General features: G+C 39.0%; 1 protein-coding gene and 1 pseudogene across 4 annotated transcripts in view; one reads left to right on the forward strand and one right to left on the reverse strand.

The window, feature by feature from the left end:
* ZNF385B (zinc finger protein 385B) overlaps positions 1–27,955 on the forward strand; it is a 488,263-nt gene that overhangs the window by 225,447 nt on the left and 234,861 nt on the right. The gene's annotated exons all lie outside the window — the stretch shown is intronic.
* The window catches only part of LOC102401179, a 122,026-nt pseudogene continuing 120,117 nt past the window's right edge, over positions 26,047–27,955 (reverse strand).

Below are 27,955 nucleotides of genomic sequence, written 5' to 3' on the forward strand. Positions count from 1 at the left end.
GGACCACATTCTGTCAGACCTCTCCCATCTGTCATGACCTGCCCGTCTTGGGTTGCCCCACATGGCATGGCTTAGTTTCATTGAGTTAGACAAGGCTGTGGTCCGTGTGATTAGATTGACTAGTTTTCTGTGATTATGGTTTCAGTGTGTCTGCCCTCTGATGCCCTCTTGCAATACCTACCATCTTACTTGGGTTTCTCTTACCTTGGACGTGGGGTGTCTCTTCACGGCTGCTCCAGCAAAGCGCAGCCACTGCTCCTTATCTTGGACGAGGGCTATCTCTTCACCACCACCCCTCCCGACCTTGAACATGGAATAGCTCCTCTAGGTCCTCCTGCACCGAGCAGCCACAGCTCCTTGGACGTGGGGTTGCTCTTCCCGGCCGCCGCCCCTGGCCTCGGGTGGGAGTAGCTCCTCTTGGTCGTTCCTGCGCTGTTGCAGCCTGGCACTCTAGGCCGCCACCCCTGACCTTGGATGTGGGGTAGCTCTTCTCGGTCGTGCTCTGGGCGCCATCGCAGCCGCCCACGCTCACTATCTCTTAAAAAGGCTGCTAGCTATAGTGTCTCTAAGAATTCCTAACTTCTTTAAGCTATAGTAAAATATGCTAACTTTACAACATTCCTTACATCTTTAACTTCTGTTTTAATTATTTCTAAGCCCTAAATTCCATAAACTCCTTTGCCATAAACACTCTCCTCACAAATAGGCTTCAGATAGCAATCCCTCCCACGGCCTCAAGCTACGGCCTATGTGCTCATCCTGGAACACTCTTTTGTAAAAGTCCTTGAACAAATGTCAATGATATACTTTATGAATTATTTTCTGAGCACAGCTGCAGAAGGCTTTGTGCCTTCTCATGCTCCTCTCAAGAACAATAAGCACCTTAATATTCCTTTTCAGTCAACTCAGCCGAGGAGAGGAAAAGACAAGTCAGAATTACAAGGCCTAACTCCTTCATCCCGGGTCCGTGCCTGCGAAATGAGGGGAGGAGGCAGGCGCCGTGCCTCCATTTTGTCAGTAATGCCTAACGCAGCTCCCGACCCTAATGGGGACTCCTGTTAGCAGACAGTGAAAGTGAATGGCTTGAAAACCAGAGTGTACATGCCTTATCATTATTATTAGACGGTCATAAGGTCGTGCCTCATGAAACATGAAAACTATTGTTTTTAAAATCTTGAACATTTATTTATTTTTATTTGTAATTGGTGGATAACTGCTTTACAATATTGTGTTGGTTTCTGCTGTACAACAATGTGACTCAGCTATAAGTATACATATATCCCCTCCCTCTTGAGCCTCCCCCCCAACCCCCCATCCCACCCTTCTAGGTCACCACAGAGCCCCGACATGAGTTCCCTGTGCTATACAGCAGCTTCTGCTAGCTAGCTATTTCACACACAGTAGTATGTATATATGTGTGTGTGTATGTATGTGTGTGTGTGTGTATATATATATATATATATATATGATCTTCCCTGGTGGCTCAGATGGTAAAGCGTCTGCCTACAATGCGGGAGACCTGGGTTCAATCCCTGGGCGGGAAGATCTCCTGAAGAAGGAAATGGCAACCTACTCCAGTATTCTTGCCTAGAAAATCCCATGGACGGAGGAACCTGGTTAGGCTACAGTCCATGGGGTAGCAAGGAGTCGGACATGACTGAGCGACTTCACTCACTCACTCACTCATATATATATATATATATATATATATATACACATATATATATGTATATGTATATGTGTGTGTATATATATATATATATATATATATATATATCAATGCTACTCTAAAATCTATAACATTTCTTGTTTTTAAGTTAAAAATAAGAAATGTCATATGAGAATGGTAGTAGAAGATGAAGAAGTTGGGGAACCTGGGAAAACTGGAAATTGATAAAGCACTTATAGCCTTAACATGGTTTATTCAGGGCATTCAGGATAAGGTAGCCACATTAAAAAAAGAAATGAACATTACTATTCTTTAATGGTAAAGTAATAAATATTTGTGGGGTTTTTTTTTGTTTGTTTGTTTTTTTACAAATCATGTGAGAAATAGAGAAATGAAAAGATAAGAAAATTAAACTGAAGCAACTACTCCAGCCATGCGGCTTCTACCACTCACAGGTGGCTGCCATTAGCCTCTGGTGCTTCCCATCTCATTCTGTGTGTGGCTGTGGGTGACATTTTTTTTTAATATGAAAATGGGATATTTTTGTACTTACTATTTGGAAGGTACTTTTAGTCTCAATTATTTGTCATTTTTTGTTTTACATTTTAAGTCATTGAAAGACATTCAAAAAGAGAGAATGAGAGAGAAGGCAGCTGAGATTCTGCACTGAAGCCTGCTTCTCCAGCACCTGGTTGCTCTCTACCACTGTAGGGAGGACTTTGCTTCCTGATCACGGGCCCATAGCCTCCAGCACATGAGCTCTGACCTTGGCTATGAACTTCAGAGACCCAAAGCATTGATTCAACCTCATGGGGGCAGTAGAGTTAATGATATGAAAAAAATAGGTAATAGGACTGGGGACCTCTTCCAAATGTGGGTATATTTTCTTCTTGAGTTGAGGACAATAAAAACTCAGTGAAATTATCACAAATCTTAAGGGCTAAAAAAGAGACTGTACAGATCTGTTCTGTAATCCATCTAAGTTCTAATAAATAGGCTTGTTCAGACATAGAGTTAAACCACAGTGAGAAAGCAGGAATGCTTCAGAATGTGGTAAAGGAACATGAAAACTATTGCTTGGATTTGGAATCAGAACACAAGGATTCAGAAGTAAAGGATAAAAGAGATCCATTTTTAATAAATAAAGGATGTTTTCTTTGTAGTTACAAGAATAGTAGGAAATAGAAAGAAACCAGGAGAAGGACACAAAGATCTAACAAATCATATTAGCCTTGTACGTGGAAATAGAGGGAAAAAATCATCCAATAAAGTGGGGCAGACGTTGAGAAATTCTGTTCTGAATCTGCTTATAGGGAGTGGAGTCACAAGAGGGAAGAGGGGGGTCAAGTCAGCTTCTGCTAGTGCAGGAAAAATATGTCAGCCTTTTCTGCTGTCATTGAAGTATTTCACCATGATGCCCTTGCTTGACCTTGTCCTGTATGCATCGATGTCCTTTGATAGCATCACAGGTAAAAGGTGACTGGTTGAGGTCGGCATTTGAATATTACTGATTTGCCCAGCCAAGTATCATTTCACAACAATTCTTCATTTACAGTGTTATTTTTAATGGCTCCAGAGTGTGCCATTTTGTTAATATACTATGAGTGATTTAGTATTCTTTTATTATTTGACATTTATGTTACAGCACATTTTTCACCATTATAAATTATGCCACAGCAAATGTCCTCATAGGTAAAGCTTTGAGTGTCACTGGTTACTTTCCTTGTATAACTGCTGTAAATTGAGTTAAGGCCTTAGGGAATGTGCATGTTAGGCTGTTAATACCACTTGCCAAACTTTCTTCCATAAAGTTTGTAGCAATGTACACTACCAACAAAAATGGAACTGCAACCATCTCCCACATTCAAGGGTGAGACTCTTAATACATCATCAGTTTTATAAACCTCCTGATTATGTATTTTCCAATAGTGTATATGAATTCAATTAAGTCATATGAACTTGTTTCCCTGATTCTCATTTTGATCAAAGGTATGCAATTTTAAAATACCTGCTAGAAGTTAGAGCAGTATTATGTGGTGATCAAAGAATATTTAAACTATACACAGTGATCATACTCATTGTTGTATTAGCAAAATATTCTAATCTACTTCTCTAACCATATCTAAAATATTTCTTTGTCTTTCATTCTTCTAATTGTATAACCACTAGATAGGAGGCTAGTAGTTCTTCCTTTCCTGAAGACTAGAAAAATCAAGTAGAGAACTTTAGAACATGGAGCCCCTGAACAGATCAGGCATATTACTACAGGTTAGTTTTAAAAGAGTATCTAAAACAATCCTATCCGCATTTGAAATTTCTATATTTAAGAAGGTATGACATATTTCATGTACATTAATTGATGTGGAAAAATATGAATAAGTAGAAGATGTTATCCTTCTGTTATTGACCTCAAAAAATGCATTAAAAAAAAAACAAAGAGGTATGGGAGAGAATAGCAATGGTAGTTTTGAAGACTTAAAATGAGTCTAGTGAGATTCAAATAAAAAATACAGTTATTTGAATCATATATTATTTATCATGTTATATATTATTTTAAATGACTACATGTGGAGTAGAAAGAGCAACAATCTTGTGATTAAGAACCAAAGTCTTAGACTGAACTCTGCCACCTTGTAAATATATGAACTAGGGAACAAAATTTAACCACCTCTGAATCACAGTTTATCCATCAATTTTAAAAAAGCATTTATTGCCTATCTCTCATAGGGTTGTGATGATTGTTCAGATACTAGATATGAAAATGTGTGTCCTGCTACATACTTGTAACATTACTTACTACTTTTAATAATTATAGCAGTTTGTCTTCTCTCAGGACCTCAAGACCTAACGTTTTAACACTCTAAAGTAAAAAGCAGGATAGATGAAGGGAAACAAAGGAAGAATATTAACAAAAGATGAATACTTCAAGAAAAATTATTGAGGTATCACATAGCTCAGAAGAGTTCAGAAAGTGTTTATCTTAATGAATTACAACAGTTAATACACTTAAGTAACTGCTCCCCAGACCAAGAAATAGAACGTTATCAGCACCCAGAAGGCCTCCTTGTGCTCATCTTGAAACAATAACCACCCCCTCCTTCCCAAAGATAACTGCCATCTGACTTCTAATAATATAGTTCAGTGATGCCTGTTTTTTAATTTTATAAATAGAATCATATTTTTAATATCAGACTTTTTTGAGATGTTGTGTGTAGTTATAATTGAGTCATCTTTGTTTCTGAAAGAGTATTCCACATTCCATATATACCAAAATTTATCTATTGAGAAATGTTTGAGTTGTTTCCAGTTTGAAACTATTACAAATAATACTACTATAAAGAAAAAAAGTCTCTATTAGACTGATATATACCCATGCATATGTACACACAGACTAATATCTTAATACATGCACGTACCCTCAGAGTAGAATTACTTGATCAAAAGGTATGCATGTGTTCAGCAATACAAGATTTCCTCACAAGTTTTTCCAAATCAAACAATTTAGTGTTTGAGAATCCTAGTTTTTCTACACCCTTACCAACATTTGGTACTGCTAGACTTTTATATAGCATGCTGGTCACCACATTATATATTAGATTGCCAGAATTTATTCATCTTATTACTGAAAGTTTATATATTTTGACCAATGTATCCCTATTTTTCCCACTCCCCAGCCCTTGATAATCATGATTCTATTCTCTGGTTCTATGAGATAGACTTTTTTAGATTGCATGTATAAATGAAATCATGCAGTATTTGCATTCTCTGTTGATTTCACTTAGCAACATGTCCTCCAGATTCATCCATGTTGTCATAAAGAGCAGGATTTCCTTCTTTTTTTTGTTGAGTGATTTTCCATTGGGTATATGTATATATATATATACACACATATGGGGTTTCCTAGGTGGTACTAGTGGTAAAGAAGCCACCTGCTAATGCAGGAGACTTAAGAAATGTGGGTTCGATCCCTGGGTCAGGAAGATCCCCTGGAGGAGGGCATGGCAACCCACTCCAGTATTCTTGCCTGGAGAATCCCATGGACAAGGGAGCCTGGTAGGCTACAGTCCATCAGGTCGCAAAGAGTCAGACACGACTGAAGCGACTTAGCACACACACATACTTTTATTTATCCATCCAGCCATTGATGGACACTTAAGTAGTTTCTATATCTTGGCTTTTGTGAATAATGCTGAAATAAAATGGGAGGGCAAATGTCTCTTTAAGATACTCACTTTACTGGTTTAATTTCCTTTGGTTATATACCCAGAAATGGGACTGCTGAATCGTGTTTTAACTTCTTGAGAAATCTCTATGTTAATTTCCATAATGGTTATACCAGTTCACCTTCCTACCACCAGTGTACAAGGGTTCCTGTTTCTCCACATCCTCACCAATATTTACTTCTTATCTTTTTGAAAATAACTATTCTAACAGATATTAGCTAATATCATTGTGGTTTTAATTTGCATTTCCCTGATGGTTGATGCTGTTGAGCTCCTTTTCATGTACCTGTTGGCCATTTGTATGTTTTTTTTAATATCTATTCAACTCTTTACTTATGTTTAATTCAGGTTATTTGTTTCTTTGCTATTGAGTCATAGAAGTTCCCTAAATATTTTTAATATTAACCTCTTATTGGATATATGGTTTGCAAATATTTTCTTCCATTCTGTAGGTTACCTTTTCTATTTTGTTGATTATTTTCTTTGCTGTGCAGTAAGTAGCTTTTCATTTTGATATAGTGCCACTTACTTATTTTAACTTTTGGTGCCTATGCTTTTGATGTCATCCAGAAAAATCATTGTCAAGGCCTATATCAAGTAACTTCGTTTTCTTCTTGGAGTTTTGTGGTTTCAAGTCTTATGTTTAAATCTTTAATTCTTTTTGAGTTGATTTTTATATACAGTGTAAAGGTCCAACTTCGTTTTTTGCACATGTGGATATTTCGTTTTCTCAGTACTGTTTATTAAAGAGACTATTCTTTCCCATTGTGTATTCTTGGTGCCTTTGTCATAGATTCTTTACCTTTATATGTGTGGTTTTATTTCTGGTCTTTCTACCCTGGTTCATTGGTCTGTGTGTGTCTTTTTATGCTAGTACCATACTGTTTTAATTATAATCTTTTTTCAAGTTAAGGAACTTTCATCTATCTATAGTTTACTAAGATTTCTTGTCAAGAATGGATGTTTTATTTTTTCAAATGCTTATATGAATATTATATTGGCTATAGATTTATTGTACATGACTTTTATTATGTTGAGATATGTTCCCTCTATATCCACTTTGATGAGAGTTTTTATCATGAATGGACATTGAATTTTGTCAAATGTATTTTTCTGCATCTCCTGAGATGTTCATGTGGTTTTGTCTTTCCTTTTGTTAATGTGATGTATCACAATGATTGATTTACGTATGTTGAACCATCCTTGTGTGACCCTGGAATGACTCCCAACTTGATCATGGTATATGATCCTTTTTATGTATTGCTGGATTCAGTTCGCTAAGGTTTTGTTGAGGATTTTTGCATCTACATTTACCAAAGATCTTGACCTATAATTTATTTTGGTAGTGGCTTTGATTTCGGTATCAAGGTGATGGTAGCTTCATAGAATGAATTTGAGAGTGTTCCCTCCTCTTCAGGTTTTTGGAATAAATATAAGTTACTTGCATGTTTGAAAGAATTCACCAGTGAAGCTGTTAGTCAGTCAGTCATGAACTTTTGTTTGCAGGGAGGTTTTTTACAGATTCTATTTCACTTCCAGTAATCAGTCTGTTCAAATGTTCTGTTTCTTCCTGATTCAGTTTTGGCAGCCTGAATGTTTCTAGAAACTTGTCCATATCTTCTAGGTTGTCCAGTTTGTTGGCGTATATCTGTTCATAGTATTCTCTTGTAATTTTTTGTATTTCTGTGATATCAGTGGTTATTTCTCCTCTTTCATTTCTTATTTTGTTTATTTGGGCCCTTCTCTAAATTTCTTGGTGAGGCTTGGCCCAGTTTTGTTTATCTTTTCAAAAAAGCAGCTCTTGGTTTTATTGATCATTTCTATTGTTTTCTATCTCTATTTTAATTATCTCCTCTCTGGTCTTTATTGTTTCCATCCTTCTTCTTTTTTCTAATTCTTTTAGATGGTAGTTTAGATTCTGTGAGATTTTCTGGTTTCTTGTAGAAGGACTTTATCACTGTGAATTTCCCTTTTAGAATCACTTTTGCTGCATACCATGGATTTTGAAAGGTTGTCTTTTCATTTTAATTTGTCTCAAGTTATTCTCTGATATCTTTATTTGATTTCATTGTTACCTATTGGGTTTTCAGTAGATTGTTGCTTGGTCTGCATGTATTTGTTCTTTTCCTGTTTTTCTTTCTGTGATTGATTTCTAGTTTCGTATGGTTTTGGTGAAAGAAAATACCTTCTCTGTTTTTGGTCCTCTCTCTCCCTTTCTCCTTTTCTGTCTGCTTCCTTTCTTGTTCATTTTTGTTCCATTTCTTCCACGTTCTATATATTTAACTACAGAAGATCGATATGTTAGCATCTATTAAATCTTTCAAAGTATTGAGAATAAAAAGAGAACAATTTCTAAACTTAAATAATTTATCATATAGTTGAGGGGGTGTAGGGTATATTCAAATTAGTAACTTTTTATACACAAGATTATTAAAGCTCAAGATCACATGGAAATGTGTGGACAAGTCTTATTTTGATGTAGAGACTGCTGCCAAGTCGCTTCAGTTGTGTCCGATTCCGTGCGACCCCATGGACTGCAGCCTACCAGGCTTCTCCGTCCATGGGATTCTCCAGGCAAGAACACTGGAGTGGGTTGCCATTTCCTTCTCCAATGCATGAAAGTGGAAAGTGAAAGTGAAGTTACTCAGTCGTGTCTGACTCTTAGCAACCCCATGGACTGCAGCCCACCAGGCTCCTCCATCCATGGGATTTTCCAGGCAACAGTACTAGAGTGGGGTGCCATTGCCTTCTCCCGATGTAGAGCATAGTTTCTATAAGAATGTGCAATTGGAAGTGTTCCTTAAAAACACATACCATAAACTACTTTAAGAGAGAGACTACAGCTGGTCAGAAAAGAAAGGTTTTGAAAATACTGTATTAGTTTGAATTAAAATCATGTTTTAGACAAAATAGCAGTGGTTAAAGAAAAATAAAAATATATTTCTTGTTAACTTAAACATAGCTTGTAGGTCATCCGTGTCTGGTACAGTATCCATGGTGTCAAGGAACCAGGCTCCTCCTTTCTTTTATGCTGACATCCCAACACACAGCTTTCACCTTGATGTCCTCTGTGGCCACTGGGGCATCCGTCAATATATCTATATCCCAGACAACGGGAAGAGAGAAGCAGAGTGACTTCCTCTCCCATTATGGAAATACCCAGAACTCTCACTTGATCTGGCTTTTTGTCCCATGGCCACACCTAGCTGCAAGAGAGGCTAGGGAAGGTAGACTTTTTTCCAGGTAGCCATGAACTTAGCTTAAAAAGTTTATATAGTCATAGGGATGAGTGCGTAAGCATGAAGAGGGTAGCCTAAGTGTGAGGAGAGTGATTCAAGCAGATACGTTTTGTATCTCATGTATCTAACACAGGAAAAGAACCTGCCACAAGAGGGGGCATTATATATAGGTTGCTTAACAGAGAAATCTAGCATTATTTAATTTTACTTTGTGAAACAGCTGATTTCTGAGTCATAGCCCCTTAGAAGAAAAAAAGCCTTCATCATCCTTGCTGTAGGACATTAATTCTGAACACTTTCTAGGTTTGTTCTTCTCGTGGTATGCATCTGCTTAGGTGAGTCTAGATTGCAACAGTTGAGAGTGCTTTACTACAAGGAATATATTTTGAGCTACAATTTCAGAAAATGAAGCAATTTTTTAAAAATAGCAAACTACATTTTAGAAGCTCCTCTAAAGTGGAATGAAAAAAAAAGAAATATCTTTGAGTTAGTCCATCTGGTTTTTGTTTGTTTCAATAGAAGAGAGAGTAAACAGATAAATTAAGGTACCAAGACACAATCTTGATCACTTCCCATTTTCAGTAGTAGGCTTGTCTCAGCCTTTCCCCCGTTCAACTTGTATCCAAGTCAGATTATAGGCAGTTAATATTATAGGTCTTCTGTTCGACTAAAAATGTTCGTTTGCTTCACTCATTTACCATTGTGACGCTGGAACTCTGAAAGAAAGCATTTTTACTTTCATGGTAACCAGTAAAAAAGCCTCATAAAGTTTCTCACAAAACTTTGAAAGTTAAAGTATATTCTCTATGAATGCTTTACATCATGATATTTGTGTTCCAATTATTTTATGTAGAATCAGTCCTTTAACTCCATTTCCTGGTTTATGGGAGAAGTTTGCAAAGAATATGTTTTTAATAGACTGTAATCAAACAGGCAACAGGGATCTCTGGCAAGTAGCTATTAACCGTATAGACAGAAACTTGGAGTGTGATGGTTTTAGACTTCCTGAGCTTCTTGATGCTATTTTAATACACTAAGAGTATAACCTAAATTTAGATCCTGCTGACTATTACCGGAGTGAAGTGCATACCTCTTTTGCAGACAATGCTAGATTTAGTCACCATGTATTTCTGTCAAGCTGGGAATGTAGTTTACAGCTCTCATCCCTTCTAAACACTTTAGTAAATATACATAAATATTTAATGACTGCTTTGATTTGCACCTGTTTATTTCAATTTTGTGATCTCTAAAGCAGTTATGTTGTCTTTCTGGTGGTCATGTCATTTTATTTGAATAAATCTGGCATTGAACTTAAAGTTAATATCTAAAGTGAAGTCCATGTTGCTCCCTAAATATTTCTGTAGTCTATAGTTTCTCAGCCTGAGCACCATTGGCATTTTGAGTCAGATAATTCTCTTATGGGGGGCTATCCTGTACATCCTAGGATGTTCAGCAGCGTCTCTGACCTGTACACATTACATGCTGGTAGTTCTTTCCTCCATCCCAGCTGTGACAACTAAAAATGTCTCAGTTCAGTTCAGTCGCTCAGTCGTGTTTGACTCTTTGTGACCCCATGAACTGCAGCACTCCAGGCCTCCCTGTCCATCACCAACTCCCAGAATTCACCCAAACTCACGTCCATCGAGTCGATGATGCCATCCAGCCATCTCATCCTCTGTCGTCCCCTTCTCCTCCTGCCCCCAATCCCTCCCAGCATCAGAGTCTTTTCCAATGAGTCAACTCTTCTCATGAGGTGGCCAAAGTACTGGAGTTTCAGCTTTAGCATCATTCCTTCCAAAGAACACCCAGGACTGATCTCCTTTAGAATGGACTGGTTGGATCTCCTTGCAGTCCAAGGGACTCTCAAGAGTCTTCTCCAACACCGCAGTTCAAAAGCATCAATTCTTCGGCACTCAGCTTTCTTCACAGTCCAACTCTTGCATCCATACATGACCACTGGAAAAACCATAGCCTTGACTAGATGGACCTTTGTTGGCAAAGTAATGTCTCTGCTTTTGAATATGCTTATCTAGGTTGGTCATAACTTTGCTTCCAAGGAGTAAGCGTCTTTTCATTTCATGACTGCAATCACCATCTGCAGTGATTTTGGAGCCCCCCAAAATAAAGTCTGACACTGTTTCCACTGTTTCCCCATCTATTTCCCATGAAGTGATGGGACCAGATGCCATGATCTTGGTTTTCTGAATGTTGAACTTTAAGCCAACTTTTTCACTCTCCTCTTTCCCTTTCATCAAGAGGATTTTTAGTTCCTCTTCCCCTTTCATCAAGAGGTTTTTTAGTTCCTTTTCACTTTCTGCCATAAGGGTGGTGTCATCTGCATATCTGAGGTTATTGAGATTTCTCCCGGCAATCTTGATTCCAGCTTGTGCTTCTTCCAGCCCAGCGTTTCTCATGATGTACTCTGCATCTAAGTTAAATAAGCAGGGTGACAATATACAGCCTTGACATACTCCTTTTCCTATTTGGAACCAGTCTGTTGTTCCATGTCCGGTTCTAACTGTTGCTTCCTGATCTGCATATAGGTTTCTTAAGAGGCAGGTTAGGTAGTCTGGTATTCCCATCTCGAAGAATTTTCCAGTTTATTGTGATCCACACAGTCAAAGTCTTTGGCATAGTCAGTAAAGCAGAAATAGATGTTTTTCTGGAACTCTCTTGCTTTTTCGATGATCTAGCTGATGTTGGCAATTTGATCTCTGGTTCCTCTGCCTTTTCTAAAACCAGTTTGAACATCTAAAAATGTCTAGACATTGCTAAATAGCCGCTGAGGAGTAAAATCATGCCCAGCTGAGGACCACTGCTCTTCATCTCCTTCACTGCTAGACAGTCCTCTGCTTATTTTCTAATTGGGTAGTTTTTGTTGTTGTTGATTTGTATGAGTGCTTTGTACTTTTTGGATATTAACCCCTTATTGGATATACGATTTGCAAATATGATCTCTCATTCAGCAGGTTGCTTTTTTCTTTTGATGATGTTTTCCTTTGTTGTATTAGTTTGGTATACGTTCATTTGTTTAATTTCCCTTTTGTTTCCCTTGCCTTTGGGGCACATCCACAAAAACAGAGCTAAGACCAATGTCAATTATAATTCTATATTTAAAGATATGGTTCCTCAAAAAAAGAAAAGAATTTCCCAGCCCTCTCTCCTTTTCTTTTTTCCTTTTCTCTTCTGCACTCCCTCTGTCCCTTTCTTTCTTCATTTCTTCCTTCATCATTCCACTTGTCTATATAAGATAATTGATAATTTAAATAAAATTCCACATCTACTCTTAGAAGAAAAAGAGTCTTTATAGTCACGTAGCTTCCTTCATTATACAAACGATATTCAACTAACAGCAGACACCAAGGCTATTCTTTACCTAAACTTTGAATTTTTCAGTGAGTGTAGCAACTAATTACAGTCCCCATGGACTGACTCCTTCTCTCCTTGGGATTTCCCAGGTGAGAATACTGGCGTAGGTTGCCATTCCCTTCTCCAGGAGGGCCCACATTCTTAACCCCTGTGTTCTGTTGTTCAAAATGAAGGTCGGATTTATGCTGGAGGAGTGATCAGAAGTTTTCATTCCTGAGAAAGCTGAATAAATTAAGAATGTTTGTTTTCTTCCCTTTATTCAATTTATCAAATTAAATATTGCCTTTCTCCAAGAAAAATGTGTGATTGAATGGATGCCTTTTCGGTGATATGCTTGCAAGAGGTGGTTATTACATTTTCAGGAATTTGGCAAGCCAGTTATTAAATACAGCATCGTTAACATTTAAATCATAGAAACATACACCAAATGAATTCTATTTAAGACAAAGGTTATAAATACTCAAAATTCACACTACTATATAATTTTTAAACTACATTTTCCTATTACCTGTGCTCTTGAGGGTGTTTACATCTGTGTGTGTATATGAAGGAAGTGCTATATAATGGTGTGCTGCTGAGTAGTCTTCCCAGTTCTACATTCAGTAATGCCCATCACATTGGCAGCTTGAAAGTAGCAATGGTGGGTTCTTGGCATCATGATTTGGTAAACACTACAAATAAGGCTTTCTTCCCCAGAGATCTAGTTATTTAGCATTTACTACACCATCCCCTTTATCGTTTCTTTAACAACATTTTTGCCTTGAGTTGATTTTAAGGAAAACTCTGTATTATATTGAGAGTTTAAATTGTATAGCAAAGATCTCTGGTGTCTAAATTATGTTAGTGCTGCAATACCTAATAAAGGGACTTTGAAAATGTTCATCAGTTTCTCATTAACATATTTGTTATTTCAGAAATTTGAGAATCCATCTTCATTTTAATAACCACTAAAAGAAATACCGTCCTTGTTTTTCATGATCTCCACTGAACCAATGGTTTTTGGTTTATCAAATTCAAATTTGTCACTCCAGAGTAAAAACCTATTTTCTCCCTCAATTTGCTGTAGATAGGAGCTACTGTAACATACAGGAAAAAGTCAAGACACTTGGATTCCACTCCTGTCTCAACCACTAAAAAGGTGACCGGGGCTTAGTGGTCTTGCCTCTCTGCATCTGAAATCACCTAGGCACTTTAAATACATTTTAAAAATGTCTACCACACAGAACTATCCTGTGAGAATCTCCAGGGGTAGAGCCTAGGTGTTGCTATGCTTTGAGATGCCCTTGAGATGGTTGTAACATACAACGGATTTAAAACCTGGTCAGAATATTTACAGAGAGGGCAAACTGCCTGTGATCATGGGTTCTGGCTGCAGGGCCAGAGCCCTTTCAAATTCCCTCTCTTCACTGTCCCAGCTGTGTAACCTCAGATACGTGACTTTCTGTCTCCATGCCTCAATTCCATCTTGTATAAAATTAGAGTAATATTATATTAGTAAATACAGGTAAACATTTAGAAAAGGATGTGGCACTGAAATGTTTGTGGCTGGTATTGTTCCTACAAAGAACACTTTCTTAGTAGTTCTATTTGTCATTTCCATGCTTGGTAATGTATAGCCATTTATATATTGGGTTGACCAAAAAGCTTATTTGGGTTTTTCCATTACAACACGCATACTTGCTCAGTTGCTTCAGCTGTGTCCAACTCTTTGTGACCCCATTGGCCCGGATGGAGGAGCCTGGCAGGCTGCAGTCCATGGGGTCGCTAGAGTAGGACACGACTGAGTGACTTCACTTTCACTTTTCACTTTCATGCATTGGAGAAGGAAATGGCAACCCACTCCAGTGCTCTTGCCTGGAGAATCCCAGGGACGGGGAAGCTGGTGGGCTGCCATCTATGGGATCGCACAGAGTCGGACACGACTGAAGTGACTTAGCAGCAGCAGGCCCTAGCCGGGCAAGCTCCTCTGTCCATGGGATTCTCCAGGCAAGAATACTGGAGTGGATTGCCATTTCCTCCTCCAGTCTTCCTGACCCAGGGATTAAACCCATATCACCTATGTCTCCTGCATTGCAAGTGGATTCTTTACCCACTGGGAAGGTTGCATTCTGAGCCACCTGGGAAGTTACAGTCTATGGAAAAACCCAAATGAACTTATTGACCAACCCAATACTTGAAGGCTATATTTTGATTTTCTTTCTTCTATACTTTTTATCTTTAATATTCTTCTCTAGCTTTTAATCATATTAATATTTCCCCTTCTAACTGTCCAAAATTTTTCATTTTTCCTGAAATTGGCAAATCCCAGACAAAGTAAAGTCCTTTAGATGGCTCAAAGCCATAGCTGAACAATAGCTGCTTTGTCGTTTTAATAAATCTTTTGAATTAAAGCATTTGTGTTGGCTGAAAATGATGTTTTCTTTACATTATAAAGAATAAAGCTTTGAGGTGGTAACAATAATTTTTATAGACCCCATTCCCAACAAGAACAGAACAAATACAGAAGAAGAAAAGACTTGTATTTGCTATAGGAACTGTGTGATAAAGATGAACAAGTAGTGAAAAATACTTCGATCAAATCTTTAAAAGTAAAACACAGGACAAAATATGTTTTCTCATCCATTCAGTTTAAGGAGAATCAATGACTAATTAGATGGAGAATAAAGGAAAAAGTCCTCCTGAATATGCTACTTTAGGAGCAAAATGCACTAGGAAAAACAGCCAGCAAGCAACATTTTGATACAGAAGAGTATCAGAACCATGGCAAACCAGACTACTCTCACTGGGTTTCCTTGGGTTCTTTTTTCCAATGTCTTTGATAGAGAACAGGGAAGAGGTGGCGAAAGTAGATACTATGAGCATCATCAAAAACTATTTGGACTGTATAGAACAGTCTTATGGACTCTGTGGGAGAGGGAGAGGGTGGGAAGATTTGGGAGAATGGCATTGAAACATGTAAAATATCATGTATGAAATGAGTTGCCAGTCCAGGTTCGATGCACGATACTGGATGCTTGGGGCTGGTGCACTGGGACGACCCAGAGGGATGGAATGGGGAGGGAGGAGGGAGGAGGGTTCAGGATGGGGAACACATGTATACCTGTGGCGGATTCATTTTGATATTTGGCAAAACTAATACAGTCATGTAAAGTTTAAAAATAAAATAAAATTAAAAAAAAAAACTATTTGGAAGTTGAAAATTGGAAAAGATCAGTTCAGTACTATGTTAACCCTCATATGATTTTATATTTAGAAGGTTGTAGAAATTATTAAATACCACCACGTCATTAAAAATTAATGACATAGGAATCAGTGCCCCAAATTGACTTACAGTTAGATGATCCTTCAGAGATCTAAGCAGAATTGAGTCTGTCACCTGTGACTGACTTTTGCTCTTTTCCTGTTGTGGTAAAAACTCAGTGCAGATCCATAAAAGGCTATTTCTCTCGGCCAGGATGTATTTGGTTGCAAGCGAGACTCAGGCTAACTTAAGAAAGAGGAGATTTGTTGTGAGGGTACAACTGCCAGTCTCAGGAAACACAAAGCCAATCATTGGAACAAACTGGAGCTCATGGAAACTGGTGTCAACTGGAAAAGATGGGGAACCATCTTTTCTCTCAGAGGCAATCTCTAACTCCCACTGGCTTCTGCCTTTTCAGCCCTTTATGCTGTCTTTTTTTTCTCTTTAGTTCTCTGTCCTTCATCACAAACTTAGGCTTGAGTATGACCCCAGCGAACCTGGTCTCCCACACTTATGTCACCAGTTTCTCATCTTCCCAACTCCTGACAATGGCTTGTCATGTTTTGAACCAGACCTCCAAAAATGTCTTTGATGATTAGCTGCCCCTAAATCAGTTATCTGGTCCTGGTTTATCCAGCTGTGGCTGGAATAGGATACAGTCATGTGACACTAAGGGGGTTCGTATTAGGCAGAAGAGGCTGGACTCCAGCAAGCATGCTTTGGAAACATGGAAACATGTTTTGTATTCGGCCTTAATTACGAAATGGGTTACCTAAGGCTTTTCCTGCTAAAGGTTGCAGTACATGTGCAGAACATGATTTCTGCAGACTCCTACTGGATAAAATGAGAAGTTAGAATTCTTCCTGATTTACCCTGTAGTTGTAGACTAATACAAGATTGTTCGAAATTATATAGGTATTTTTCTAAATCATTCACTTGAATCATAATATGATAAATGCTGAATGTTAATAGAAATGCCTAAAATTAAATTGAAAAAGAAATAGCGTATCATCTCTGAATCTCAGAATTTTTCTCTTTCTGGAAGACCCAAGGAAAAAAATTGAAATACTGCCAGTTATATTATGCAATTATATCTCAAATATGTTATATTTATACAATAAAAAAACATAAAACAAATCTTATTATGCAAGTTGCCCACTGAAAGACACAAAAAGATCTGCTGGTTTTCTTTGTAATATGAATAAAGGTTTAATATGGATAAATCTTTAAGAAAGATTATATATGATAGATGAATCTAGGTGGAGGAAAAAAACCAGGCATTTTTATCAGACATGGGAGTTTCTTTGTAAATTGTATAGATTAGCCTGTTTGGTGAGAGAAATATGTGATCAAATGAAAAAGAGCTTTGAGATCAGGATCAGGAACATTAGTCTAACGTAAGTTCCCTGAGAGCAGGGCTCCTATAGCCTCTGCACTCAGAACAGTGCTTTGGGCAGAAAGGTACTCAACAAAGGTTTGGAGGATGAATAAATATTCTTATGATTTTTCTCTCCACAAGCTATCTGACCTGTATTCAAAATTTCTAGACATTTGTTAAATCTTTCCTAGGATGGGGAACACATGTATACCTGTGGCAGATTCATTTTGATATTTGGCAAAACTAATACAATTATGTAAAGTTTAAAAATAAAATAAAAAAAAAACTGCATTTTATTTTTCCTTCTAAAACTGCTTTTATATTTTTTTACTTTTCAAAATTGAAGTATAGTTGATTTACAATGTTGTGTTGATTTCTATTGTATAGCAAAGTGACTCGGTTATACACATGTATACATTCTTTTTTATATTCTTTTCCATTATGGTTTATCCCAGGACACTGAATATAATTCCCTGTGCTATGCAATAGGACCTTATTGTCCATCCATTCTATATGTAATAGTTTGCATCTACTAACCCCAAATTCCCAGTCCATTCCCTCTCTCATCCTCCTTCCCCTTTGACAACCACAAGCCTCTTTTCTGTGTCTTTGAGTCTGTTTTTGCCTCATAGATAGATTCGTTTGTGTCATATTTCAGATTCCACATGTAAGAGATATGATGTAATATTTGTCTTTCTCTTTATGACTTAATTCATTAAGGATGATAATATCTAGTTTCATCCATGTTGCTGCAAATGGCAGTATCTCATTCCTTTTCATTGCTGAGTAGTATTCCAGTGTATGTATGCACCACCTCTTCTTTATCAGTTCATCTGCTGATGGACGTTTAGGTTGTCTCCATGTCTTGGCTATTGTGACCTAGTGCTGCTTTGAACACAGAGGTGCATGTATGTTTTTGAATTATAGTTTTGTCTGGGTATATGCTCAGGAATGAGATTACTGGATCATATGGTAATTGATCTGAGGAACCTCCATACTGTTTTCTATTTTAAAGCAAGTGGACTCAGCCCCTGGACAAAGCAGAATCCTTTATCTTTTCCTCATTAAAATGGTTTAGAGTTTATATATGTAAATTATATTGGAAAAGTATATTACTGATAAAAATATTTCTACAGCTAATTTAATAACAGGTCAGATGTGGGGAAGCCATACTCATTTGTCTCTAAAACTATATTTTAGCCATTTTGATTTCAGTGAATTCACCTTTTATAGAATGTTCTAAGTGGTTTTCAATCTTGTTTCCAAGGGCTTCCCTGGAGGCTCAGACGGTAATTTACGTCTGCCTGCAGCACGGGAGACCGGGGTTCGATCCCTGGGTTGGAAAGATCCCCTGGAGAAGGAAATGGCAACCCACTCCAGTACTCTTGCCTGGAAAATTCCATGGACTGAGGAGCCTGGTAGGCTACAGTCCATGGGGTCGCAAAGAGTCAGACACAACTGAGCGACTTCACTTTCTTTCACTGAGCGACTTCACTTTCTTCCAAACACTAACTGTAAGCAACTCTTGAAAGAGAGCAAAGCACATTGGTGATATTTATTTATTTATATTCTATGTTTATGGAGAACAGACCTTAAAATCCCTTTTGGTTTCATCTCCTGAAGTTAGATGTACCCAAACACTTTTTGTTTGCTGAACAATCATCTCATTTCAAAATTGTCCAACTTGTCCAAAGTTTTATGGTCTTGTCCATCTCTTTCCAAATATATGCTGTAGGTACACTAGAAAAAGTGCATTGTTCCCAGCTGGTGATCACTCACATGGGCTTAACAGTCACAGAGCATTTTGTTGCCCTAGGCAAACCCCATGGATGGAGGAGCTTGGTAGGCCGAAGTCCATGGGGTCGCGAAGAGTTGGATACAACTGAGCGACTTCACTTTCACTTTTCACTTTCATGCATTGGAGAAGGAAATGGCAACCTACTCCAGTGTTCTTGCCTGGAGAACCCCAGGGATGGCAGAGCCTGGTGGGCTGCCGTCTATGGGGTCACATAGAGTTGGACACAACTGAAGCGACTTAGCAGCAGCAGCAGCAGCAGGCAAACCCCACCTCTAAGAGGACAAGCTGCCTTTACATAAAAATAAGCTATGTAGGGTGGGCACCTATTAGGTAGGTAGAGAATTTTTTTTAAGGAAAAGAAAAAGTTGTGACATTTCTGATTTAACCATGGTGAAAACCTTGACAGATCTCAGGATACAGCTTAAGAAAATCTATGTGGTATTATTTAAACATCTGCTGTCTAATGTGAGAGGGGAGCAGGTGCTCTGTCTGGTAGCATCACTGATGATATCATAATTCTTTTGATGTTTCCAGTTGTGCAGAGATCTGATATGTCTGAACCATGTTAATTATTATATGTCACTATATTGTCATGGAAGTCTTCTGTGGACATTGATAGAGAATAAATAGTTTAATGAGAGCCATGTTATCTAAGGGCATATAAATCATTCCCTTCATATAAGTTAAACACTGGAGTAAAAATAGCAATGCTACTATAGTAGTTAAAAAGATTTAATGCCTTGGAAGAAATCATGTATGTAAGTGATTCTTACATACTATCCGTGGGCTGGATTCCTGCCATCACCTCTCTGCAGGCTCTTGACACTCATCTGTATGGATGCAGATACTACAGACCAAGACGTTGAATCACTGGGGAGTTCTGGGAATTGATGGCTCAAGCCTCTTATAAATATTGTATTACCATTACCCTCATTCCCTTTTCTCTTGCTTATTTCACTCCAATTACTATGCATTTGCACTGTTACAGTGATCAAGGAGAGCCTCCTGCGTGTGTTTAGTCCTGTGCTTGCCCTTACTCCAGTTGAATCAGAGGATCATTAAGACCCATAAGAAACTTGAGAACATAACTAGTTCTTGACATTAACTTACTATAAATTTTTAAAGAGAGATTATCTAAATTAGCTAGTTCTGCCTCCCTATTTTTAGAAATTATATACATTTTCTCTTTTGTAGTGAAATCCCTCCCACTGTAATGTTTAAGATGAAGGTTTTTTTTTTTTTCTTCTTTCAGTTTAGTACAAAAATGTAACAATACAGAAAAAAAAAAAAGTAAAATTTTCAATAAACCTGCAGTATTTAACATATTTTGGGGTATTTTCTTCTAGATGTGTTTCTATAGATATGCACATAAACATTCATATGCATGTGCAATATGCTTTTTTATTTACATGTGTGACATCTACTGTACATCCAGTTCTACATATTTTCTCCCACTTGTTATATAGTGAACATTTTCCTATGTCACTGAATATATTTTGTAATATTTCACACTATCAACATAACCATTCCTCTGCTATTGAGCTTTAAGACTGTTTCTATATGTTTGTGATTATATATAATGTAATGAACATCTTCATTAATACAGCAATTTTAATCATTTCTTCTTATTCTCTATTTCTCTTTTCTGGGAACATTCTGGATTCTGATACTCAGAACTCATATAATTCTGTAAATGTTCACTCTTTTCAAAGCAGTGCCAGTCTAGTTTGTAGTAATGATCTTTCATCTACAGAGAACTGTACTTGTAGAAAATTGCAAAGCTGATTAGGCTACAATTTTTCCTCAGTTAAGTATAATTTCATCAGAAATAATAGTAGTTAATGCCTTTAGGTAGTTTTAAGCAAAAAACTAAATATTACAAATGAATGCTACTGAAGAATTCTACATGTATTTTAGATACTACATATAAGAACTCTTGAATTAATACATAAGATGAACTTAATATTTAGCCTGATAGAAAATTCTGAAGTAATGGTGTAGTTCAAAGTAAATGATTGCTTTCAGATACTTTCATTCTCCCCTAAAGGAAACAAAAAGGAAAAATAAAAGTCTCTTCTGAAGAAAAAAAGATTCAAAGAGAAACAAAAGGACCACTGCCTTTTAAAACCACATTTACTTTTATTTAATCATGATTTATATTTTCAATTTTAAAAAAGAACTAATTTACATTCTCTGAAAATTGTTAGAGAAAAACTTTAACCCTGCTATCTTTATAGACTCATTTTATAGGGAGGGAGCCGGGAAGGGCTGGATCAGAAGGTTTATAACTTTGGGCAGTTGCTTATGCTTTCCTAGTATCCTCATCTGTGCAATGGTTGTTAAAAGAATTGAATGCAAAACACCTAAAAAAGTGCTTGACACATAACTGAATTTAGATAATGCTAGTTCGTTTTGTTCCCACTCTTAAATGATAATGACAGATTATTTCAAGAGGTGAGTTTTTAAAATGGTTTCTCTCCTTCAAATAACTTCATCAACTAATATATAAAAAAATAAATAAAACTGAGCTAGTAGGTGAATTCTTGCTATTTTACCATAAAATTATAAACTTACAGGCAATTTGAGAGATGATTACTAATACCACAAGCAGAAATGAAGTTAAAACTATAAAGTTAAGCAATTCTGATATCCCCAGGGTTATCCTAATTTCTTTGTGAATAGTGAGTTGGTCAAAAATAATTAAAACATTGACTTAAATGACTTAAATTTGTATAGCAATTTATGGTCTCAAATATTATCATATTTAGTTGGTTTGATTCTCACACAGGCAATATCACAGAAGCCCATGGGAGGTGAGTGACTGGCCCAAGGCCAAGCTAAATTAATTAATAATGAAGCTAGAATAAAAGATAACATGTTATTTCTATCTCTCGGTCCTGTTAACCATCAAGTAAAGAGAGAAGAGAAAAATCTAAACTAAAAGTGACAGATTATCTAAAAGTTAATGGAAGGGAAAATATTAAAAATCGTACTCCTAAATGGGACTTCATATTAAAAAACCAAAATGAAAATAAATGAGGCATGTATACATCTTAAAACCTAGAAAACATGTATCAAAATTAGTCAAAAGATGTTAGGAAGCAGACATTAATAAAAACAGAAGCAAATATTAGTGGAATAGAGTAAAGCAAGTATATATAAAAAAAGATGAAACAGCTACTTAAAATCTACTTAAATAGACAAATGCACAACCAACCTGATTAAAGAAACATTAAACAAGAACAAATATAAAACATCTGAGTTCTAACTTTCAAAAATAGTACCCCAACTACTACTCAGACTTCTGAAAAGTTAGCATGTACTTAGCATGCTAAGTACCTAGTAACAGGTAACATGCTGAGTACCTAGTAACAAGGACCTAGTAACACTGCCAATTTGTTTTGCTAAACCTGCTGTAATAAAGTACTACAGACTAGATGGCTTAAACAACAAAAATTTATCCTGTCACAGTCTTTGAGGCTAGAATTCTGAATTCAAGGTGTCAGAAGGGTGGGTTCCCTTCTGAGAGCTCAGAGGAAAGTATCTGTTTCAGGCGCCTCTCCTTGGCTGGCAGACGGCTGTCTGTCCCCTGTGTCTCTACAAAGTCTCTCTCCGTACCAGTCTGCATCCAAATTTCTCGGTTTTTATAAATACACCTGACATATTGGATGAACGCCCACCCTAGCAACCTCATCTTAACTTGATTACCTCTGGAAAGAATCTTCCTCCAAACAAGATCACATTTTGAGAAACTGGGCATTAGTATCTTCAAATATGAATGGAGGACTGGGAAGAGACATAATTCAAACCATCACAAATGTCTTTTATCTTGGGTTTATCAGTCATTCACTTTTATAAGGTTTTTTCCTAATAAAACTATGAAAGAGCCACACCCTTTTAAATGCTTTTGAATGTTATGTAATTTTAGAGCTAGGATGGACCATAGAAATCTATTCTAACCATACCTTTATTCTTTTATTAAGGAAACAGACTCACTGATATTGGGCAACTTTCAGTTCAGTTCAGTTCAGTTGCTCAGTCGTGTCCAACTCATTGTGACTGCATGGACGGCAGCATGACAGGCCTCCCTGTCCATCACCAACTCCTGGAGCTTGCGCAAACTCATGTCCATCAAGTCGGTGATGCCATCCAACCATCTCATCCTCTGTGGTCCCCTTCTCCTCCTGTCTTAAACCTTTCCCAGCATCAGGGTCTTCTGCAATGAGTCAGTTCTTTGTATAAGGTGGCCAAAATATTGGACTTTCAGCCTCAGCATCAGTCCTTCCAATGACTGTTCAGGACTGATTTCTTTAGGATGGACTGGTTGGATCTTCTTGCAGTCCAAGGGCCTCTCGAGTCTTCTCCAACAACACAGTTCAAAAACATCTTTTCTTCAGTGCTCAGCTTTCTTTATAGTCAAACTCTCACATCCATACATAACTACCGGAAAAACCACAGCTTTGACTAGACGGACCTTTGTCGGCAAAGTAATGTCTCTGCTTTTTAATATGCTGTCTAGGTTGGTCCTAACTTTTCTTCCAAGGAGCAAGCGTCTTTTAATTTCATGGCTATAGTCACCGTCTGCAGTGATTTTGGAGCCCCCCAAAATAAAGTCTCTCACCATTTCCATTGTTTCCCCATCTATTTGCCATGAAGTGATGGGACCAGGTGCCATGACCTTAGTTTTCTGAATGTTGAGTTTTAAGCCAACTTTTTCACTCTCATGTTTCACCATCAAGAGGCTCTTTAGTTCCTCTTTGCTTTCTGCTGTAAAGGTGGTATCTGAATATCTGAGGTTATTAATATTTCTCCCAGCAATCTTGATTCCAGCTTGTGCTTCATCCAGCCTGGCATTTCACATGATGTACTCTGCATATAAGTTAAATAAGCAGGGTGACAACATACATCCTTGATGTATCCTTCCCAATTTGGAACCAGTCTATTGTTCCATGTCAGGCTCTAACTGTTGCTTCTTGACCTGCATACAGATTTCTTAGGAGGCAGGTAAGGTGGTCTGGTATTCCCATCTCTTTAAGAATTTTCCAGTTTTTTGTGATCCACACAAAGGCTTTGGCCAATCAATAAATCAGAAATAGACATTTTTTCTGAACTCTCTTGCTTTTTCAATGATCTATCGGATGTTGGCAAATTGATCTCTGGCTCCTCTGCCTTCTCTTAATCCAGCTTAAACATCTGGAGTTCTCTGTTCATGAACTACTGAAGCCTGACTTGGAGAATTTTGAGCTTTACTTTATTAGCATGTGAGATTAGTGCAATTGTACAGTAGTTTGAACATTCTTTGGCATTGCCTTTTTTTGAGATTAGAATGAAAACTGACCTTTTCCAGTCCTGAGACCATTGCTGAGTTTTCCAAATTTGCTGGCATATTGAGTGCAGCACTTTCACAGCATTAGAATTTGATATAGCTCAACTGGGATTCCATCACCTCCACTACCTTTACAACTGGTCACTTTACAGTGACTAGTTTTACAACTAGTGACCAGCTTTAAAACTGCCAACATAACAGCTGGTCAGTTTCATCCTGGTTATTTTATCATTTCTTTCAAATGCTTCACACCACTGGAGGCTTATATAGAGACCCCACTCAGTACTGGGCCAGAGGTTGGAGTCTTATTGGAGATGTGGTGCTGCTGTGTATTTATCCTTCTTAGTATCATGCCCTCCTATCAAGCATTACTTGCTTTGTGTCTGGTCAGATGAGCATGCACCTTTGTTTCTGGCTTTTTCTCTTCTGCCTTCACAAAGGGCCATTGAGATACATATGCAGTTTGGTATTTCAGTTTTTAAAAGTTCCTGTGGGGATAAACTGTCACAGAGGCATCCATACGTAGCTTTACTCATTTAGGCAATACCCAAGGTTTATTGTAATTGATTTGGAATCAAAGGTAGCTTGCTTGCTTTTCAGAAATACATTATTACCACAAACATTTAAGAGTCCTCCAGTATTGCTATTCTTATTAAATTGCTATTTACTTAGAGGTGAAATGGTCAGTCTTCAGACCAAAGATATTTGAGTCAGTGGATCTCTGGTAGTCCCAGATATATGTGTTTTTAGCAGACATCCTGGGTGGTTCTTTAGGTTTTTCCACACCACATTTTGAATAACAACAACAAAAACCTGCTTTAAATCAACTTATTATTCATTAATTTGTAAATAGCTTCTCCCAAGAGTAATTGTTTTATTTCCAAATAATATCACATGTTATCAAACCTCAGATTTTCTTAATTTTTTTTTGACTGTACTCCTTGGCATGTGGAATTTCCCCCAACTGCAAATGGAACCTGTGTCTCCTGCAGTGGAAGCATGGAGTCTTACCTACTGGACCACCACAGAAGTCTAGATTGTCCATTCACATCATTACTTTACGTATCACTAGGAAAGAAAAAAAAATTTTTTTAATAACTAAGGACTTTATTTCAAACAAAAATTAAAAATAAAAAATTGAGAGCTATCTCCCTGGGTGTGGGGAAGGGATCAGGACAAGGAATTCCCCGAGGCTAGGCCAGTACCCTCAGACTAGAGGGGCCATGATCATTCCCTTCCTCACTTCTGGGATGGGGGACCTCAGCAAGTGCAGGACCCTATGCCAAAGCCCACCTACCCAGGGGAACTCGGACTAGGGCTCAGTCCCTGGGAGGGGACAGTCAGGCAGCAGCATGGCCAAAGGCCAGCCACAGGATCAAGTCCTAAGTACCAAGAACCTACGCTCTTCTCCTTCCTGGGACCCAGATTACATGCAGAGATGGCCTGTGGAAAGATCCTCTCGGACCCTGGTGGGGAGAAGCGAGGCCCCAGCGTCCCCCACATTTATCACTTCTGTCCCCTCTAGGGCAGTGAGTCCTGGAGTCCATCAGGTGGTAATACTGACACAGCTGGGGTGGCGGCAAGGAAGCCCCAGTCAGTCTGGACCCCATAGCTGGCTCTCCCCACCCGCCCTGGCAAGCTCTAGGGTTACCACATGAGCCTTTGTATGTTTTGCCTTCTGTTTCCCTTTGTGGATGGCCGGGTGGGTGGGCCTTCCTGGCTTAGGGTTTCTCCAAGGGCCTTCCCAGGGAGGGTCCCCTGAACCCCCACCCCTATTTGCGCTGGAGCCTGAGGAGGAGGGTGTCACATGATGCCGTTGGTGAGGCACTGGAAGCCTTCATAGAGTTTGGTGGTAATAGACCGCATGCCGCCGTCCAGCATCTGCTCCACCAGCAGCTGGAGCTGCTCCTCAGTCATGCTCACGTGGAACCTCTCCTTGAGGTTGCAGATGGTGCTGGAGCCATGGAAGCAAGGAAGCTGAGAACCTTGCTGCATGATCTCTACTACCTGCACCACCTTAGCCCTTTATTTCCGAGCTTTGATCAGCCCCTGCAGCATCAACATCTTGTAATAGTTGAACATGTTGCCATCCAGGCCGCCCATCACATCCACAAACTCTGTGGTCAGCTTAAAGGCCAATGTCTCAAAGCCCAGGTTTCAGAGTGAGCCTGGATAGGATGAAGCCAAAGTCGACGTGGATGATGTGGCCTTCTGCATCCAACAGGATGTTCCATTGTGTCTGTCCTTGACCTGCAGCAGGTAGCAGACCAAGCAGTAGCCAGTCCAACTCTGCACAGAATTGCGCTGGGATCTGAGGAATGCCTCTGTGGTGTAACTGCCATGCTCCTGGAGGAAGTAATCGAGCAGGGAGAGCTGTGACTGCTTCTTCACCTGGTGTATGGATACAGCGTTGTTGACCACTGGTTCAATCATGCTGCTGTCAGCCAAAATCACGAGAGTCTTATATGGCTTGATCTACAGGGCTACTCGCTCCTGTTCCCAAATGGACTGCGGTTGCTTTTAACACCTGGAAGGCCAACAGCTCCTGCCAAAGGTCATCCCCACACTTGACAATGACTGACAGGAGCCTCCAGCTGGGGAGAAGGCCATAGGGGGAACCCTCTCTAAGGCACCACGCTTTCTCCTGCCAGGGCTCTTTGAGAGCAACTGCAGAAGGGTCTTCTGGGTCTCGTTTGAAGGCTGTGGGGGTGTGAGCCAACTGCTCCCAAAGGCGCTGTCAGATGTTACCTGCTGCAATGAACACAGACTCCTTGCTTTCCTGGCTGGTGATGCTGTCCATGGAGAACTGGGAGATGTTGTCAGAGCTGTTGGTGTGCACTTCAGGGAGCCCCACCTGCAGCTCACCTATGTCATCCACCGGCCAGGCCTCATCATCGCTGTCATAGTTGGGCACAATGCTGAAGCTGCCTGCCCGCTGCTCGTGGGTGATGCCGCATTTGGGCAGGTTCTCTACAGATTGGGTGCTCCGAATTCGGTTCTCGGGGATCTGGGCGGGGACCCTAGATCTGTGGTGTCGAAGTTTTCACATTCGAGGACCTCCACATAGATCAGGTGGGGAGCCTTGTCCTTAGAGTTGAGGACGACAGCCTGGGTGTGGGGCATGCAGACCATGTGGTGGTCAAAGCCAGCAGTGGGCAGCCAGACTCCAGCGGGGAGCTTGTGGTTGAGCAGGGAGAGCTCTGAGATCCTCCGCTGTGTCTTCTGCTCCTTGGTGGGGAGCGTGGCCCTCCACTTGCCAGTCACCATCAGGAACTTGATGAATTCTCGCTCAGGAGCCAGTCTGATGGGGGAACTGAATGAATTATCAATACTCTCGATGCTGGAGGAGAGCTCCTTATCCTCATTCTCCACTTTAGGGTGGCTGGCTGTTCGTTTCAGGTTGCTGCTGAGATTTATGCTGGTGGTGGCATCTGACTTAGAGCACTGGCGGGTCCTTTTAGAGGGAGACAGCCCTGTGTCAGAGACTGGGCTCAAGGAGGGCCGCTCCCTCTTTTGGTGAGCCGGCTTCAGCTCATCTGAGAGGATCAGCTTCCATAGCTTGGTCCCACGGGAGCCCCCAGCAACAGCAACTGTAAATAAACTATGATGCAGAGTTTTAAAGAGATTCCCTCTGTACCTGTGAATTATTCACACTAGCAAATCACATTTAAATTTCTGTTCAGAGGGATTTGGTGATTCCGTCTAGCTTCAG

This window comes from Bubalus bubalis, chromosome 2 (genome assembly GCF_019923935.1).
Source record: "Bubalus bubalis isolate 160015118507 breed Murrah chromosome 2, NDDB_SH_1, whole genome shotgun sequence".
In the NCBI taxonomy this organism is placed as follows: domain Eukaryota; kingdom Metazoa; phylum Chordata; class Mammalia; order Artiodactyla; family Bovidae; genus Bubalus; species Bubalus bubalis.